Source organism: Coenobita brevimanus, chromosome 79 (genome assembly GCF_032717465.1).
Source record: "Coenobita brevimanus isolate Jiangsu-jjx chromosome 79, ASM3271746v2, whole genome shotgun sequence".
NCBI lineage: Eukaryota > Metazoa > Arthropoda > Malacostraca > Decapoda > Coenobitidae > Coenobita > Coenobita brevimanus.
The window spans coordinates 30935396-30956862 of record NC_137032.1 but is presented as its reverse complement, the minus strand read 5'-3'; positions in this window follow the sequence as shown (position 1 = coordinate 30956862).

Below are 21467 nucleotides of genomic sequence, written 5' to 3'. Positions count from 1 at the left end.
ACTTTTTCTGCTATTTGTATATCTGGTAGTATGTGTGGACATGCATGTTCCACATAATCCCTCTCAAAATTTTTTTCTTCTGTAAAAACTGATTGGAAATTCTTATTTAGTGCTTCACAAATATCTTTCTCTTGTGTATAAGTGATTCCCTCGTCCGTGATGGATTGTATTATATCTTTTACTTTGGTTTTGCTTCTGATATAGCTGTAAAACAGCTTCGGTTGATCACTACTTTTATTTATGATATCCTCCTCAAACTGTTTTTGGGCTTCCCTCCTTATTCTTGTATAGTCGTTTCTTGCCTGTTTGTAATTATTATACGCCCTTTCACTATTGTGTCTTCTGTATCTATTCCACAACAAATCTCTTCTTTCTTTTGATTTTTTACATTCTGTATTGAACCATTTCTGTATTTTCTTATCTGCTTCTTCGTGATGTGGGATGTACTTCTGGACCCCTATTTCATAAAATTCACAGAATTTTTTATATACAGCATTTAAATCTTTTCCTCTAAGCTCATTTTCCCAATCAACTTCTAAGAAATACTTCTTTAGGTCATGATAATTTCCCTTTTTATAGTTTAGGCTCTTTTTGTAACTTTCATTGCTGTTAACTATCTCATGTGTGTGTGTGTATGTGTGTGTGTGTGGAGGTGTTGCTATGATTTGTAGGAGTATCAAGCATAAAGTATTTTCATACACTCTACCGTCTAAATAAAAATGGAAATGTTGGTAATGCCTCTTATTTCCTTATCCTAAAAGCACGAAATCTTTTAATTAACATATCTTGCATGTGTAATTACGTCCCTTCTACTGATGACATAAACAAACTCTGATACGCATTAACATTGCTGATAGTGTACAGTACTCTTACCTTCACATACGTCACTTCCTGCAGACATCTGGGTCCCATTCGTATTTCCCCAGCATGGGAAAGGGTTAATTCTCGATTTCACCCTCCCTCCGACTGCAAAGTTCTTTCTCTTTCCATGCATCACATTTCTACGAACACATCTTCTCCATTCTTGCTTTACTAACATGAGGAAGAATTATTTCTGGCTATCACTCCCTGATAGTGGAAGGTTCAATCTTGTACTGAACTTTACATGGACTGATACGGATACAGGTATAGATTCACGCTAAAATTTAGCGATTTTGTTCAACTGAGAGAAGACCTAACAATGATTATTAGGAAGTATAAATCGACTACGTGTCAAGTGGGGTTGGTGGAGGATTAGTGCCCCTCCCTGTAAAACAATTAACTCTAAGCCGTTGGCCACCCCGTTTGGGATACATGGCGTCTGGCAATGAATGAAAAAAAAAAGAATCAATCGACTAACTTTGTTACAGACTTAACAAGAAAACACTCAGAGACCACATACTTCCGCCAACGCCTTTGTCACCAAAACATTAAAAATTAGGTTATAGTTTTCAGACTATACCATGATAAAAAGCATGACTGTGGCAGTTTTTCATCAGAGAAAAATAATTTAGTGATGTTTTTCTAGAAATAACTACAATGTTTCCCCTGAAAACAACAAAAAATTATTTACGTACCTCTAGCCAGCCATTATTGTCAAACAAAAAGAAACACGCATTAGTTTTATAGACATTTAAAAAATCAGCAAAATTGCCCTCTCTCGCAATGTAAAAAAAAAAAAAAAAAAAAAAAATCTAGAGCCGCACCTGGAGCCTCTAAAAAAACTTTTCTATGGCCAATGGGCTGCCTCTCCAGAAAATTTCATCGAATTTCGACTGTAACTTTTTGAGATATTTTGTGGACAGACAAAGAGACACAGATGACCACACAACCTCCGACCAACTTCGTCGGAGGAGGTAATAACTGTATACCGGTACTTTTTCATCTGTCTATACCCAGGCCCCTTAATCTTGGCATGAGTGACCGTAAACAAACAGCCTCCATGTCATACTCTCCTCCACCATCAAGCTGCCCTCCCTCTACTTCAAATCACCGCCATTCATATACCTCTCCAGCTTGTTCTCCTATATCATCCTCGATCTGCCTCAACGCATCTCCCTCTTCATCTCACTCACACACTCTCCCAGTCAATCTCTTATTCTCCATTCCCTCCAAATTACCAAACTATAGTGTATCAGGGCACTTTTCCCAACATTATCCAGCACATCCACATCAAAATCAGTCTTTTCAGGCTGATAGAGTCGATTTGGTTGAGCTGAGAGATCTCGCAGATATCAAATTACCGTCCTTCATCTCAACATGAAGCGAAAGCTGTTTATAAACTATATCATCGCTGACAAAAAATCCTCAGGGTTCGGACGTCCTTTCTCTCTCGTTGTTAAAGGGTGACTGACGTGATTAGGAGCTTCTTGGGTTAATTCAGTTCCTGGTTGAGACAAATGGTTAGTTCATGCTCGGTAATATTTTCCTTTAATTTCATTTTGGCTATACTCTTTTTACTCTCACTCGACCTAAAACAAATTCCAATCCCTCCAGAAAGCTGAGCGGTAGAGCTTAATTAGAATATGATGCTAGTCAGAAAGAAGTGCTATGGAAAGGATGTAGCCCCTTTGTACTGTTTTATTCTGCCAGTGAATGCGTGAATTAAACTGAAAGGGGACGAAAATCTCCCCTGGATTAAGATGAAGGGAGTATACTTGTAAACTTCATGACTTTGAGACGTATTCTAACTGGCTCTGAAATTTCTCAGAGATGGCACCTCTTCCTTAGCGATTTATGATGCTCATTACAACTCATTATCCTTTCGAATGTTATCGATGAAAATCTTGTCAATATTAGTACGAAATGAATAACGTACCAGAGAGTGTGGTGCTGAGGCCAGACGCCTTCATGTGGTAGCACTGATAAAACCAGGTAGTTCAGCTGCCTGATAATGCAAACGTCCCTCAACTACTTCCCCATGCCCCAAAAGGAGGACGGTGAACTGCAGGAGATTGTTAACTTAAACCTGCTGTACACCGGATTGACATTTCAGATAAACTCGAGTCTACAACAACAGCAACAACAACAAAACAACAACAACTACTACTGTTAATATTACTGCAAGTACTACTACTACTGCTGCTGCTACTACTATTACTGCTACTATTACTGCTTCAGGTGTATATGAAGCTACATGTGAAAAAGTGTACCCATCAGGAGGAACCAGGATTCCGGGGGATTAAATAGTGAGGGAATGGGTGTGTGGCCCAACTCGTGGAGCATACCGTTTTGTTCTCCCACTATCGTATTCTTGCCTCACTCCGGCTTTCTGTACTTTACCTTTCCCCTCCTGCAGGTCAGGAAAGAGGCAGGATGATGATGATGACGATGATGATAATGATGATGATTTCTGTTTCAGCTGTGAATGACGAGAGAAGTAATATAAATTAGCACGATACGTATATTAAGTTCAGTGGTAACTATACAACGAATCTGTTGATGCCAATTGGAGTGGTGAGTCAAGATGCTCACACCTGAAGTAATTCATAAAGGGTTTGAAATCAAAGGGTTAGTTGAGGCATTGTCCACATAAAGCCACTCAAGGACGAACAACTGGTCATTCTTGCCGAAAATGACTGGACTGAGTCGTGTAGTCACGGGGTTCCTACACTTATGATGGGATGCGACGAATTACCGAATCCGGTCATTTACCGAATCGGTACCGAATCTACACTTTTAATTGGTAAGTATTCTAATTTTTAACACAATGTAGGTTCGTACACACCTATTTATCTGAAATCTGGTAAAAAAAAAAAAAAAAAAAAAAGTGTTTAATTTAACTATTAGTAAAAAAATCGGGATTCAGAGCGAAAACATGCTAAAGTTAGCAAAAGTGTTTGGCCTTTAGATCACCAACTCGCCTTGGCAGACTTCTATTTTGTATAGATATTTATTTATGTACAGGTTGAAGATAAATGTCAATAATATTTTCAGTCCTTACACCGTAGAAGCCCATGTCTTTATATATTTTCGTAGTGGTTTTATGTATTCTTTACATCGATTCAGTATATTTTTTTTTTTCAGTTGAACGATGACACGACGCTAATATATTACCAATGTGTTCCTATATATTTTATGATATTTATCCACATCACTAAAAGGAAATGTCTTGGGCAGTTTAAAAGTTTTATCATTAGGGTCCCTGAGGAGAGGTTGAGCGCTTCACTAAGGGGAGGGACGCTCTCTCTCTCTCTCTCTGTTTACGCTTCTAAGGGACGACACCGTGCCCACCAGGCTGGAGCTTTATCTTCTCGTAGCCCAATTATGAGTTAGTACATCGACTTCTAATCCCCTAAAAAGGGTGACAGTCTGGGAGTGGACTTCCACCAAGTTCTGGTATAGTATTCTACTTTTGAGACTGGGTCCAGCATGGCCAATGTCTGGCTTTCAAGTGTTTTCAAGCCTTGCCCTGACCTGGAACAAGTCCAATCTCTCTGGTGTCAACTATTATATATGGAGATACAGCGAGTTAATAAACGACCACCATCTATGGAAATGTGTTTCGTCGACATCCCTCATGACCATACTCTCCTTCCCAGAAAAACCAATGGAAACTCCGAAGCAGAGTCAAGAATTCGGATGTCTCGTAGTAAACTGAAGCGTCAAAGATACCACGTATAACCTGTGTCCTTTACCAAATTATAGTGTGGACACCTCTTTACATTAGGTACATTTATTAATGTTTTGGGATGTATTAAGAACAGTCTCAAAGTTTTCTTATATTCATTAACTTGAATGTACAGGTCAGTCATTGAAAGTGGTTGTTTCGGCCAATACGTGTTGGTGGCAGCTCAATGGGCTGATTTAAGTCTGTTCCAATATAGTTTTTATAAATTTTCCTCTTTTTTAAGGCTTAAAGATTCCCACCGAACCCTTGTGTTTACCTGATCATATGGTACATACCTGTTGAACTGACAGCTACCCTGTAGAGTTTTGTTTCCCATATGTTTTATCTATGCCATTGTTGCTAGCTTATTTAAGTAAAAATGGAGGATAATACCCAGTTCAGGGGAGCCGAGGATGACCTTCGGGACACCAAGACTGATGCACAGCATGCTTCATGATAAATGCAATGCAGAGTTTAAGTGAGCAACGAACCTTAATTACAACGCTGAGGGATGAAATGTTAAATTATGAAGTGCATCACAGAACCACTCTCCTTCAGCCCCTGATCCTAACCAAACTAATCCTAATCCATTCCTCCCATCAGTTACACCAACTCCCTCTGTCCCGACCCACATCAGTCCCCGCACCCAGGTACTTCCTTCCCCAGACAATCCGCTGTTAGACTTAGTGACATTCCTATGGTAAAAGTACTTCATTTAGACGGGATCGAAGCTGAAAATACCCTGGCAGAGTTGTATGGACTAGTTGAATCGTGTGTGACATCTGATGAGGAAAGGTTGCTAGTTGCTCAAACTCGAGCTGACAAGCCGCTATATACTGTGATTTATAATCTTGTCCAGCAAGGAACATTCTCTACATGGAGTGATTTCAAGGCAGTACGGAGGGCTGAGTTTTGTGGTACTCCTAATATAACAGAAACTTGGCATCTTATTTAGGAAATCACCTATGATATAGAGGAGAGTCCCACAACCTTTGTGAACAGATCAAATTGTAAAGTGGCAGCTCTGGAGACCAAATTCCTCAATGCATTCATCCCTGATGCAGAAAAATTAACTAAGAGGAAATTATTCCAGGGACTTCCCGAAATTGACCAACGTAAACTTGGTGATTTTTTTGACACTGCCTCCGTAAGTTTCTTAAATGGGCTGAGGAGGAGACTTGCGCTAATTTCTAACAGGGACATCAAACGAATGAGAGCGAGGAGAAATATGGCCCCGGTGACCTCATCGAAGCCAGCTGAGACAATGCCTCCAAGCACAGATAGGTTTGATTAAATAGAACGAGCACCTAGCAACCTGACTTAACAGATGAAAACCCTTAAACCTCCTCCAAAGAAAACTTATTGTGGTCACTGTAAGAAGACTGATCATGTGCCAGCAACTTGTTCCCTTACACCAGCAAGGAATGCTTGTTTTGACTGCTTAAGAGTAGGTTTTTAGTAGGAGAAATGCTGATTGCCCGGGGCGGCAGTCCAGACAGTCGTAATGACTGGGTAAGAGTAGAACCATTTCATTGATTGTGAACCAAAGATCGAGTTCCACAATGGTAGTTACGGGGAGTGAAGTAACCCATGTTTCAAAGAAATTTAAAAGTCAACTTGGATTAGAAATGTCCCAAAATAAGAACTTTCTTCCAGTGACAGGGATATCAAAAGCACCACTTCCTGTACTAGGCTCTGTGTACCTGGATATCCTGATTGGTAGCACAAAGACTGTTCGACACCTAACTTGGTAGTCCCTGATCGCTTTCTTGAGACTGAACTCTTGTAAGTAGGTGTGTTGGGCAAAGCTCCTGTAGAATGGGATCATCAACAACACACCTTTAAGTGGGATGAGTTCATATACCTAGTTAAGTACCTTTACCGTTCACCCTACAAGCTACAAGTGAAATGCACGTAAGGTGAGACTGACCTGCCCAGTTATGCAGCCTTCTGGGTATCTTCGCCTACGGGAAGAACTTGTCGTTAGAGTTTTGCAAGCATGTGTGTCGCCTTTCCCAGTCAGTGAAGAACCCAACACAGTCCTGGAAGTCTCTCCCCAAACATCTTTGAATTTAGCTGATCTATTTTGTGTATTACAGTCTCCATTAAAAGTGTCCATTAGATAATTGACCGCCGATTCGGTATTTCGCTGCACCCAGATAGGACAGGGCAAGTCAGTGTTAAGACAAGACTTTCCAAAATGGGGAAGTTAGATTCAGTCTCCATTAATCTTTTCACCGTTTGAGGGAGTGCTAGAGAGAGGCGCCTTCACGTAGTGGCTTCAAAAAACCTTGGTGAATGTACTGACTATACTATCCGATTATACATACGCTGCGTATTTCCCTCTCTATCCTCCGTAAGTGATACGGTAGACTGTAGGGAGGGAGAGGGAGAAGAATGCTTAAAGCCACAGCTTAATCAAATAGAAGATTCAGCGTTGAATCAGCGTCTGAAACATGATCAATAGTATTTAGATCGTTTATTTACCATTCAGTACAAACTATAAGACCCTGAGAAAAGACGATACTAACGGCCAAGTAAGAATGTGTTTACGAAGGCAAAAGAATATTCCCAGAAGAGAACCATTAAAACAACGTTTTCTTTTATAGTAAATTCTGAGAAAACGAAATATTTAACGGTAGCTATACTAACATTTTCATCTATCAAACACCTGACCGGTTAATCTCCGCGCCCGAGCTGCGTGCACCCTCCCCCTTCCGGCCATTCGTCTCCCTATGTCCAAGACGACTGCCCGGAGAGTCCTTCGAGAGGTGGCCAGGGAGAATCTAAAACTACGTATTGATGCCGAACGTCCCTTCAGCATCACCATCCAGCACTACAACTACTCCGGGGTGAGACACACCTATGGCAAACACCCGACCTTCACCCCCCACTGTGAAGAGGTTGTCATCTGCATTCACCCGAGGTGTCACTCCCTTGGGGAAGACACTTGTTTACGGGATTCTGACAAGCCCTGCAAACTCTTTAACGCTCCCATGGTTGACTCATTATCCCATCACATCATTAACTGTCCCTCTTTTGTCCCCTTTAAGAATACTGGCTTATTACCCGTTCCCGCCCCGGGAGGGCCTCGGGTACGGGTATTGTTTTCATTTGGCTTGTCTGTTTGTTTGTGTCTGTCTGTCTGTCTGTCTGTTAACTTTACGCGAAAACTACTGGAGCGATTTTGACTAAAATTACAGGGATGACGGGCTGTGACCTTCTGATCACCTGATTAAATTTTTGGCCAGATTGGGCCAAGGCCCATGCTGTAGGCCCAAAAGAGGTAAAAAAGAACCCCCCCCTTTTTTTTTTTTTTTTCGCCATAACTCCTTTCAGTTTCGTCATATCGACATGAAACCAAAACGTAAAGGTGCATCTTTTAACATGCCTCATTACATTAGGGGGGTCACCCCCCCAGTTTTTTTTTTTTTTATGCGAGGAAGAAGGAACCAAAGGCCATGAGCCCGCAGTAACAGTTCCCTCCAAGAGAAAAACAAAATACAATAGAGAGCCAAATTCAAGATCCGATCATTTTGAGATGCCTGGACACACTGCGTTTGAAAGACTGGAGATCATAGGCAGCAGGAAATACAGACAGAGGGAGACAGTTCCAGAGCTGACCTGTTGCATAAATGAAAGACTGGGAGTAACGGTTAACTCTTGCATTAGAGAGTTGGACAGAAAAAGGATGAGAGTTTGCTGCCAGACGGGTGCTACGCGCCCGTCGTAGAGGTGGAGGAATGCAAGCAGACAGTTCAGAGGAGCAGTGACCATTAAAGTAGCGATAGAAAAGAGATAAAGATGCAACAGTGCGGCGAAGAGACAGAGGTTGAAGGGAGTCAGTAAGAGGAGGAGAGTTAATGAGACGAAAAGCCTTTGACTCCACCCTATTGAGAAGAGCTGTATGTGGGGAGCCTCCCCACACATGAGAGTTGTACTCCACACAGGGGCGGATAAAACCCCTGTATAGAGTCAACAACTGTGCAGGGGTAAAGAAAGAGCGGAGTCGGCTTAGCACACCCAATCTCTTGGAAGCAGATTTTACAAGAGATGTAATATGATCTTTCCAAGATAAGTCCCGAGTAAATGAAACCCCAAGCATGTTCAAGGATGATGCAGGATTAAGCTGAATATTATTAAACACTAGTGGGTATACCTGTGGAAGATTTTGTCGGGTTGATAGGTGTAAGAACTGAGTCTCAGATGCATTAAAGACAACCATATTATTTTTACCCCAGTCAGAGATACGAGCCAAATCAGGCATTAGGTGTGCCACAGCCTCATCCCTTGCTTGTTGAAGTAACTGTTGAGATGGGCGTTGCGGGAACCGAATGGAAAGGTGAAGGGTGGAGTCGTCAGCGTATGAGTGGATAGGGTTAGATGTACAGCTTAGAAGATCATTGATGAATAAAAGGAAGAGAGTTGGTGATAGGACAGAGCCCTGAGGAACACCATTGTTGATAAATCTAGGAGAAGAACGATGGCCGTCTACAACAGCGGCTATAGAACGACCAGAAAGGAAGCTGGCGATGAAGGCACAGATAGAAGGATAGAAACCGTAGGAGGGCAGTTTGGAAATTAAAGATTTATGCCAGACTCGATCGAAAGCCTTTGAGATGTCAAGTGCAATGGCAAAGCTTTCGCCAAAGTCCCGAAAGGAGGATGACCAGGAGTCTGAAAGGTAGGTGAGAAGATCGCCAGTGGAGCGTCCCTGACGGAACCCATACTGACGATCGGAAAGAAGGTTGTGATAGGAAAGATGCCTTAAAATTTTTCTATTAAGAATTGACTCGAAAACTTTTGAAATACAGGACGTTAAAGCAATTGGACGATAGTTGGAGGGTTGGGAGTGGTCACCCTTCCTTGGGACTGGCTGAATGAGAGCAAACTTCCAGCAAGAAGGAAAGGTACAAGTTGACAGACAAAGGCGAAAGAGTTTGCCTAGGCAGGGTGTAAGCACAGAAGCACAGTTCTTGAGAACAACAGGAGGGACCCCATCAGGCCCATATGCCTTGTTAGTACTGAGGCCAGTGATGGCAGAAAATACATCAACTGAAGAAATTTTAATGTCAGCCATGAGGAAGTCAGAGGGGGGAAGTGATGGAGGAACAGCACCGGAATAGTCTAAGGTAGAATTGGAGGAGAAAGTCTGTGTGAAGAGATCTGCTTTATCAGTAGAAGAAATAGCTACAGAACCATCAGAGTAGAAAAGAGGAGGGAAGGATGATGAGGTAAAGTTGTTAGAAAGATTTTTGGCAAGATGCCAGAAGGAGCGGGAAGAATTCGAGTCGGAGAGTTGAGAGCATTTAGTATGGATGAAATTATTTTTAGTAGAGCGAAGAACAGACTTAGCACGATTCCGGGCAGAAACGTAAAGATGATGTGATTCAGGGGTGGGTTGGCTCCGGTACCTTTTGTAGGCCCTCTCCTTGTTGCGGACAGCATTAGAACAAGCGTGATTAAACCAAGGCTTTCTTGCATTAGTCAAAGGATATGAGAAAGGAATGTATGCTTCCATGCCCGAGAGAATAACCTCCGTAATGCGCAAGGCACACTCAGATGGCTCACGGCCATGGAAGCAATAATCATTCCAGGGAAAATCAAAGAAGTACTGCCTGAGGGCCTCCTAGTCCGCGGCTCCAAAATGCCACAGACGACGTTTCACTGGAGGGTCCACAGGCCGTACTGGAGTGATAGGACAGGTTAAGGTAATAAGGTTGTGATCGGAGGAGCCCAACGGAGAGAAAAGATTAACAGAGTAAGCAGAAGGATTAGTTGTGAGGAAGAGGTCAAGTATGTTGGAGCTCTCTCCAAGGCAGTCAGGGATACGGGTAGGGTGCTGTACAAGCTGCTCTAGGTCATTAAGGATAGAAAAGATGTAGGCTTGTTCACCAGGTGGATCCATGAAAGGAGAGGAGAGCCAAAGGTGGTGGTGAACATTGAAATCTCCAAGAATGGAGATTTCAGAGAAAGGAGAAATGGATAGAATGTGTTCCATCGTAGAAGTAAGATAGTCGAAGAATTTTTGATGGTCAGTAGAATTAGGGGATAAGTAAACAGCACAGATATATTTAGTCAGAGAATGACAGGAAAGCCGAAGCCAGAGTGTGGAGAATTCAGAAGAATCAAGTTCAGGGACACGAGAGCAAGATAAGTCGTTGCGTATATATACACAACAGCCACCTCTGGCTTTGAAATGAGTATAGAGAAAGTAGGAGGATACAGAAAAGGGTTAGCGGTAGGGGGGTTAGGGTTAGCGGTAAGGGGGTTAATGTCAGGTGGGTAGGGAATAAAATTTCAAATGGGCGTAAAATCGTCAATTTTCATCCGATTTACTCCAAATTTGATACATGACAGCTTTGACTAGATATCCTGTTGTGTTTATACGTCAGCACTAAAATGACTGCCGGGAACGGGTTGGCTGTGCCTTGGCACCGTTTCTTGTTTTCTGCTTTGTGTAGCTGCATTATTATAAATCTTGATGTACTGAGGAACATTCTCAGCCTTTATCCAGAATTTCTCGCACTATTTTTTCTCTTTTAGCATACATTTGTATACGTATTTATGTGGTATATATGTTTTCTGCTGTATTTGTTGACTTTAACAATTCTTTCCTCATGATGTGTTCATTTCCTTACTGGGCTTGTCATTGCAATCAGTCTGATAACATTTGTCCCGTGTATGCTTCAGTGTATTCCTTGCTTTCTTGTAACCTTCCTGCTTGGCCCTCAACGACAACGGTTGGGGCGTGCACTGAATGGTGAATAAGAATCCATGTAAAATGATCTCAATAACCTTTTCTATTGACATTCTGCTTTCTGTTCAGTGCAGTGTTGGTTGTAAGGGTTGTGCCTACTTAACCGTAGTGCTTCCCTTCTAACTCGACCAAAATCCCTAATCATTTTTATCTCAGTTGATGTCCAAGTGTATAGTTCATTCATTTCATCTAGGTGTTTTTTTTTTTCCTTTTTTCCCGTAGCTCAGTGGCAGAATGAGACAATACTAAGGTTCATTTTCCTTCTATGGCACTTCTTCATGACTAGCTTCATATTCTAATGTTAATTTCTGGTTACAGCTCAGTATTCAAGGTGGAGAGATGGCTGATTTATGCCTACTTGAAGTGAACAGAGTATAGTCAGAGTGAAGAGTGGATATCACGCAAAGTTAGACTGAGATCAAATTAGATCCTGATATTAAGAATCTAACAATATCTCTTTTCTAAACACAATCTAACAATATTCTTTTCCTCTTATAATATTCCAACAGCCTCTCTCTAATCACAGTCTAACACGCAGCATCTTTTTTCTTATCAATCTAACAGCATCTCTTTTTTCATCTCAATCTAATAGTATCTTTTCTAGCTAGACTCTGACAGTATCTCTGCTCTAAAGCATAATCTAACAACATCTATTTTCTAAGAAGACGCCGCCGTTTCGATTGCTGAGGGAATTACAGCTTATTGCTACATAAAAATGGATTTAGCTAATTTAGTGGCAAACTCGCTAACCTGGCAACACTGGGAGGAATGGGCATAATATAGGCCATGTTACTGAAGGGATCCCGCCTAGTGAATAACAACATACCTCTTTTATTTTCTGACTATTGGGTGCTGGAGAGGGACGCCGTCATGTGGTGGCACTGATACAACCAGGGGGCTCCACTGCCTGGCTATACAAACGTCTCTCAGTTATTCCTTATCTCCCGAAATCAGGATGACGGACTGCAGACGATAACAAACTTAAGACTGCAGTCCACCGGGTTCACATTCAGATGAGCCTGGGTTTACTATTACTACTGAATTCCGATGTGTTTTTCTTCATACTTTTAAAATGTTGTTCTCCATGGCTTACACAAATAAATCTTTATCTTCAAGAAAGATTAGGAGAAAATCATCCACAACTAGAAAAATGTTTGTGAAAACCTCGGAATGCAGCCACGTTAGCGACTAAATACGTCTCACTTTCCTGATCATCTATATGTTTTCTACTACTTTTGATCTTTCCTGCAAATCTTTTGTTATTGATATTTGAGTTTAAGTTTACTCTTTACAGGTAACAAGTGTAGAATTGCTCTGGAACCTGTGGCTAGGCTCTTGTTTCAAAGAGTTTGCTGTAAAAAGTAACTAGGCATGTCAAGTAACCACATACGGCACCACTTTTATGCCTCAGTGGGCTTAAGTGAAGAACGTTAACTAAAGTTGCTGCTAGATGCGCCACAATGGGTGTCAGCTGACAGCAAACTTGGATTCTCCCTGCCAAATAACTTTATATGGGACCACTTTTATGCTTCAAGAATTAAGCATTTTTACTAAAGTTTCCTTTAGATGGCGCCACCTCAGGTGTCGGCTGATGGCAGATTTTGATTTTCCATATCATTCATTCATTCATTGCCAGACACCATGTATCCCAAACGGGGTGGCCAAGGGCTTAGAGTTAATTGTTTTACAGGGAGGGGCACTAATCCACCACCAACCCCACTTGACACGTAGGGATGCCAACAGCATCTGGTGTTCCCAGGCGGTCACCCATCCAAGTACTAACCAGACCCAACGTTTTCCATATCAAATTACCGTATATGGTATCGCTTTTATGTCTTCAAAGGCCTCCTTTTAACAAATCCGGCAGAAGCAGATGAAGAAAAAGAAGAACTCTGGCCACTCATTGACCTGCTGGCTATCGCCGCAGGTAATAACTGTCAAAAATTTGAACATAAAAATGTGAAAATACGCAACTTTTGACACTCTCTCCTTGTCTCTCTCTCTGACGCTCAAGTGTATCCCAGTGCTCCATATATAGTGTTAACCTACTTATTTACTTAGTGGTCACATAAATGAATAAATTTTTCCCCACAAGAAGGAATAAATGCCAAATATAAGGGTAAACTGCGTCCAGAACCCAGGAATCTCTTGAACACGTCAGCCAACACTAAGTAGCTGACATTTGTTTCTATACTCTAAATGCAGCTGCGCCTCTCTCTCTCTCTCTCTCTCTCTGTATATCTGTGTGTGCGTAAACTTGCAAGTCATGTGGTGGAGTTTGGTGGCCAGGTGGATGGATAGGGTGGGTGGATGGATAGGGTGGGTGGGTGGGTGGGCAGGGTCGGGTGAGGTGGGTAGGTGGAATGAGGTGGGCAGGGTGAGCAGGGTGGGTGAATGAGGCTGGTTGGATGGGTGGGTAGGGAATGGGGTGGGTAGGATGGGAAAGTTAGAACCATCCTTTCTTCCTTTGTTCTTTTTCCCCTTTTCAAACATAATTGCTCCTGTATGCAGTTCAGGGAAGAGGGACTCACCAGATACATCTCTTTTAATCAGGATGGAGTCATAGGCTTTTCATTTCACAACTCCCCCTCGCCCTCTATCTGAAGCCAGCTGCAGTGTAATATGGTATATACACATATTTTTCTCTACCACTGTTGTTTCAGTGGTTGCTGCTCTTCTGAACTGTCTGCTTGTACGGTATCTCCCCAATGCGGTGGGGACATAGAACTCGTTTGTCAACAAACTCTTCCCTCTTTCTTGTCCAGCTCTTTAATTTGTGAGGTAGCTCATATTTTCAGTCATTTGTGCATGCAACAGATCAACTCTGGAATTGTCTTCCTAAGTTTATATTTCCTTCTACCACTGGCCCTCAGTCTTTTTACCTAATGTGTCCAGACATTCTGAAACAAATCGAGCTTGAATTTAGCTCACTTTGTGTACAGTATGTTTAACTGACAAGAACAATCTGCAGGCACCAAACATTTGGTGATTTCAACCTTGAGACACACACACACACACACACACACACACTTAAATATCCCACACAGCTGTGCTTCTAACCCTAGACACTGGGCACGTGCTACATAACCGGCGACGTATATAGCATATAGAAAGCATCCATCTTATTTCTGAGCAAATCTTTGGAAAGTATGTGATGAGATATTATATATATATATATATATATATATATATATATATATATATATATATATATACAGAGAGAGAGAGAGAGAGAGAGAGAGAGAGAGAGGGGGGGAGCTAAGGATATCAAAATATCTTATTGGCCCTTCAATAATATTATTTTAACACAGTCATGTACATAGTTAAGTATCACAGTTAGTCATGCTTTTGTATTTGAATAACACACAGTTCATAGGTGGGTGGGTGTGGGTGTGGGTGAGGGTGGATTCATGTTTGTAGGTAGGGGGTGAGGATGTGGGTGGAGGTAAGGGTGGGGTAGTGTCGGTGTGGGTGAGGGTGTGGGTGGGAATGAGTGGGGGTGTAATGTTGGTGAGGGTTGGGATTGGATGGGAGTACCGTGGGAGGGGATGGTGTTGAGAAGGGAGGGAGAACAAAGGAAAGCAAGCAGCAACAAATGTAATGGTTCTTCTGAGACTGATTGCTATTGAGAAAACTGACTGATACACAGTTTTTTTAGTTAAATATAAAGAGAGTAAAATATGGGGAGTAGTAGTGGAAGTGTGAGAGTGGGGGTTGGGGTGGTAGTGTGGGTGGGAGAGGGATAATGTGCAATGCGTAAGGATCGAATTCTCTAACGATCAGTAGATTTCTTAGCACCTCATTCTTAGCGATTTGTCTCGAATCCTACACATCTGTTTCTCCTTTATGTAGTCCATATATATATATTTTTTTCATTCCTACAAAGACTGCATAAAGATCACAAACAAGATTAACGCACTGCATGCAGAAATAAATCGATAAGGAACAGGTGCTACGAAGCCACCTTAATCGTCGAGGATGTTGTTTTAAGGATGTGGTTGTCTAAGAGGTTCTGGTTCTTAGGAGAGTGTTGTCTAGGGACTGGCGGTGGTGGTGGGAGGGTATGTGTATCGACACGTGACGCCATCCCTGGTGGCGCCCTCAAGCCAACCAAGCTGCTTTTTCACGTCGATGAAACTGTTGATCTGAACGCATCTAGACAGAGTAGGCACGACACCAGCCAAGACGGCCCTTCCATCCTGCTGAACCACGAGTGGGCCGCCGGAATCAGCTTTGCACAGGGAGGAATAGGTGGTGCTGCACAATCGATTTGCGAGGCTGCAAGATGTGGCTATCTTGACCGACTTCTCTTGCATTTCGGCAGTCCAGTCGTCAACGGTCCTAGTGCCACCAAACCCTGTCACCGTAGCTGTTTGGGAGGTGAAGTCTGAGGTGTCGTCGGGCAAGCAGACAGGACGTATGGGGAGCCGACTGCCCAGGTTCAAGGGTCTGGTGAGGTTGAGGAGAGCCAGGCCGCCCCGCTTCCGGAGGACCCCCGCGTCTCTCACCACACTGCGGCTCGGTTTAGTCACGTCACTCTTCTCCAGCCGCACCTGCAGCAGAACATGCCTTCCTTTATTATATTCTTGCTACCATCAGACTATTTAAATAAGCTTTGGACAGACTTCTATTCGCATCGCTCTTCATCTGTACCTCAACACACACACACACACACACACACACACACACACACACACACACACACACACACACTATTCTTTATTTTTTCACATTAACATAAGACGATTTTATTCAGCTTTGATCAGATAGCATTGTCTCTCTCCAACCGCACCTGCAACAAAAACACCCTTTTCTTTATTCAATTCTGTGTTATTATCCGATGATTTTTTTTTTTTCAGCTGAGAATAGGCCTTTATCAACATCACTCTCCGGACCATGACGTATCCTCAACATCATAAGAGAGAGAGAGAGAGAGAGAGAGAGAGAGAGAGAGAGAGAGAGAGGTTGTTATATTCCCTTCAAGCACTGGAGAAGGCTGGGAAGTCGGGATTGCTCACCTGTCTGCCAATTTCCGTTCCACGTACCCCTTTTACACCTTTTCTTATCCAGGAAAGTTCAGGTTAGGTTAGCTCTGTTTTCTTAATATCAGGTTAGGTAAGTTTGTTAGAGTAATCGGTTAGTTGAAGATAGGATGAGATAGAGTAATAAAAGATAGAAGGGTTATCATCCTGGGGAAATCAGACTTAATACGTAGTGCCAGAATGGTATACAGAGCGGAAATCTGCCACCTGCTCATGTTTTATCATTGCTTATACTCCGCCTTTAGCCAGTCACTATCCAGGTTGGTCACAGTGTAGCAGCTGACCATCTACCAAGAATCGCTGCCTTGTCTTGGAGAGTTATCAACAGCACGCACACGTTTTTAAGACTATCTTGTGTCAATCTATTGCCATTCGCCTCTACGTTGCCTTGTCCCCTGCCATTTGGCTGCCCTCCTTTCAACTTATAGCTCTCTCTCTCTGTTATATCCCTTTATTCCCTCCCTCCATCTCATCCTCTGTCTCTCCCTCCCCCCTCCCCCTCACCCTCGCTCACATGCACTCTCCTAGTCAGTCTCTCTTTCTCGACGCTCTCCAAATGGCCAAACCATCTAAGAGTATTCCTCTTAACAATTTCAATCACATCCACATCAACACTACAACACTCCTTCACTTCTTCATTTGTCTGGCTGTCTTTTCCTGTAATTCTACATGCTCCTTTCCAGTATTTAATTTCCACTGCTCTCACTCTTGACTTCCTTCCTTCCAGCAGGGTTCAAGCGTCGTTTCCGTATATTAGAGTGATCACAATACTGTCATGTAGCGATCGTGCAAGACACTGTACAGTATTGGCACAGTCAGGATAACATCTTGTGGCGGTAACTGGTAACCTGGCTGATGTAGTGGCATTCTATCTTCGAAAAGTGAGTGAATAACCTGTCACAGGCTCAAAGCCAAAAGATACAGAAATAAGCACCGCAGCTGAGCGCTTCATGTCTATCCCAGCTTTACCTCATTTCCCTGAAGTAAGGCTAAAATGAAATATATAGATCCAATGACTATGGCTGGAAAACAACTAACTAAAAATACGAACAAGAAGCCTCGGACCAGGAATGGCCAACAGGTAACGACTAGGGACCATACAAGGGACATGGTACGGACTGCGACATGGAATGTAAGGGGTGCGAATGATGAGAGATTGTCCGGGCGCTTGAGGGTGCAAAAGTGGATGTATGTGGAATAACTGAGACAAAATGGGAAGGTGAGACGGTGAGAAAATGGGAGTCTGGATGGGGTATATGTGCAGGAGTAGGTAAGAATGAGAACGCAAAAGAAGGAGTTTGTACTGTTGTGTGCAAGGGATGGAAGGAGAATATAAAAGGGTGTGGATCCGTTGGCTCAGGGATTGTGTGGGTAAGATGGAAAGTTGGACTACAAATGTGGGCGATTGTGTATGTGTATGCGCCAACGCAAGATCGTGCAAGTAGAATGAAAGAAGAGTTCTGGATAAATGTGGATGCGTGCATGGAAAAATTTGAAAGGAATGAGAGAGTGTTTTTGATTGGAGACATGAATGGAAAAGTAGGGAATGTTAAGGTGGAAAGTGGGGTACGCCTGCAGACGTGGTTGAGAATGACAGTGCTTTAGTGAACATTTGTGCTGGAAGAGGGTTGGCGGTAGCTAATACCCTCTTTAGACACAAAATGATCCACAGGTATACGTGACGAGTGATGAGAAAGGTGGGTGGTGAACTGAACGAGTGAAAGAGAGCGATTGACTGTGTGTGGATGATAGAACGAGGAGGTATGTAATGAATGCAAGAGCATACAGAACTTGAGGGAGTGGACTTTCTGACCACCACATGGTGGTGGTGAAAGTCAAGGTTCAAATGAAGTGGAGGAATAGGAGAGGGGAAATACAGGAGGAAGCAGTCCATAGAAGGAGGGTAGAAAGGTTGCAAGAGGATGGAAAAATGGCAGAATATACTATAAGAGAGAAGTGGAGGAGCGATTGGGTAAATATGATTTGGAGCACATGAGGGACGTGGAAGGTGAGTGCACGATATTTACAGAAGAAATCTGTGCAGCATGTGAGGTGGTGTGTGGGGTGAAGAGAAGACAATAGGAGGTGCAAGGAAAAGCATGGTGGAATGAAGAGGTGAGACAGGCTGTGGCGCAAAAGACGAAAGCATATGGTGAGTGAATTAGAAACAGGGGCGTGGAGGAAGTTGAGAGATGGAAGAGAGCGTTATACGTAGAGAGGAAGAGAAAGATGAAAAGATTAGTAAGAGAAGATGTGATAGAAAGCGTTAGGAGAACTACACTGAGGTGGTTTGGCCATGTGAAAAGGATGGAGATCGAGACTCTAACGAGGAGAGTGTAGGCTATGTAAGTGAGGTGGAGGGAGGGAGAGGGAGGGTGAGACCGAGGCTGAGATAAAAGGATGGAGTGGAGAGGTATATGAGAGAGGGGTGTGTGAGCTGGGAGCTTGATAGTGAAACGGCGTTGGACAGGGCGATATGGAGGCAATTTATCTGTGGCCATCCCTTACGGGATTGAGGCGTCTGGCAATAGATAGACAGATACACTATGACTACCGCAGACATCCGGTGCAGATGGGGTTACTAGCATATGCAACAGGTCAACTGTGGCAATGTCTCCCTCTATCTGCATTTCCTACTGCCCATGACCTCCAGTCTTTCAAACACAGTGAGTTCGGGCATTTCGAAATGAACGATCTTGAATTATCTCTCTGTTATCTTATTTTTGTGTTTTCTTAGAGGGAACAATCATGAGGGCTTCTGGTCTTTGGTTCCTTTTTCCATGCATAAAAAAAGCTAATTACCTCCAGGTCATAACATAGTGGATAATGTTCGGGATTTAATGTGGTGAATAAATAGCTAGGAAGAGGTGTTTCGAAATCTATAAAGCAGCAGAGTATATAATCCGAAATACCAGTGACAACGAGGATAATGAAGTATAAAATGTAGAATAAATCACAAAGCAAAAGATGTTATGAGATATCAGTATCCTACAAAAGAATACTGAGGCATAATGTTTAGAATAAATCGCAATGGAGTTGGTGTTAAGAAATATCAGTAACCTATAAGAAAAAAATTGAGGCACAAATCGCTATGGAGTTGGCGTTAAGAAGTATCAATAACTCACAAAAGAATACCGAGTTATAGTGCAGAAAAAAATCGCTATGGAAGAGGTGTTACGAGATCTCCAAAGCAGCTTACGAGTATAATCTGCAATACCAGTAACACAGAAGAGCATACTGAGGTATAATGTGGAGAATAATTCGCTATGGAAATGGTGTTACGAAAACTTCCTAATTACCTGGAGGTCCTCATCGACTCCCACGCAGCCGACCGCCGTCAACACCATCCGGTCGTTGATTAGGACGCCCGTACACAAGGGCGTGGTCCTGCCCCGGGGAATGATGGCGACCGTCCATGGGTTCTCCAGCGCGTCTGTCCCTTCTCCACCTATGATGCGGGAGCTCCTGGTGAAGTGTTTTGAAGGATATTGATCAGTTCTTACGATAATGAAGTTCCAGGGAAGCATGTTAAACGATATTTAATTAGTTTCTGCAATAAATGAAGTTCTGGTGAAGTATTTTGAAGGGCATTGATCAGTTACTATCATAATGAAGTTCTAGGGAAGTATTTTGAAAGATATTGATTAGTTTCTGCAATAAATGAAGTTATGGTGAAGTGCAATGAAGGCTAATGATCAGTTATTACGATAATGAAGCTCTAGGGCAGCATTTTAAACGATATTTGATTAGAGTCTGCAAAAAATGAAGTTCTAGGGAAGTATTTTAAAGGATAATGCTCAGTTACTACGATAAGGGAGATTCTGGAAAGTTTTCAAAAGGGTACTTATTATTCTGCATTCATTAACTAGACGTCAAATTATCATCTCACTATCTTCAATGCTGTGCTGTAAGAAAAGATTAACACTAGAATATTGTACTAGTCATGAAGAAGTGCTATGGACAGGATGTGGAGCAGTAGTAGTGTCATATTATCACTGAGCAACGGGAAATATGCTGCAAAAGAACGAAATTATCCGTTTCGTAAAAGTGAATGAACTATAAACCCATATCCTAGGTGGCACTGTCAGTTTCGCAGCAAAATTACCATAGCGACCTATTACACACATTACACCTCAGTATTCTCTTGTGCGATTGTGGTACAAACTAGGTTGGTTTAACGACGTAAATAATATTCAAGAGAAAGTTTAAGATGTAATAGTCAAAATAAATCGCTGGGCATGAGGGGCTACGAGGCCCCCTGTGCCACTAGGAATACGACCTATAGTCCTTACGATACAAGAGGTTCTGGGAGAAGTATCTGAAGGACATTGATCAGCCTCTACGATAAAGGAAATACTGGAGAAGTATTCCAAATGATATTGATCAGTTCCTAGGATACGGGAAGTTCTGTGGAAGTATTGTAAAGGATATTGACTTGTTTCTACGATAAATGTTCTAAAGAAGTTTTTTTAATTTACACGATACTGATCAGTTTTTAAGATAAAGGTAGTTTGCGGGGAAGTACGGGGGACCCATCTACACCGTTCCTCATCCGCTTCTCTTGGTGATTTCTCGTGTGTTGCGTGGACGGCTTAGTTAGCGGTATCAGTGTCTAGCCTGTGTCCTTTATTCAATTCATATTCCCACCCCACACCCAGCCCACACCAGCACAATGAGCCGTCCCCACAACACATAAGTGAGTTTCTTCTGGAGCGTTACTTACAATATTGAACAGATTCTACGATAAACTAGTTCTAATAATCAGCTATCGTCGCGGATTATTTCTTTAATATAATACTCATATAAGAGACTCTGTGATAGTTATGAGTTATCAAAGATTATTTGGCATATTAAGGATCCTAACAGATTTCTGCGATAAACAGGTCTCTGTAACAGTCAACCACAGTCACTTACTATTTAATTTTTGTAATATAAGCAGGTTTGTAACATTTAAATATTATCTGAGTGTAAATTATTTGGTAGCTGTGTGAACGAAGACAAACGTAATATACAAACAATCATATTCCCTTCAGTTCACTGATGTCTTTTATTTTCGACTTTACTTTTGCTATCTCTA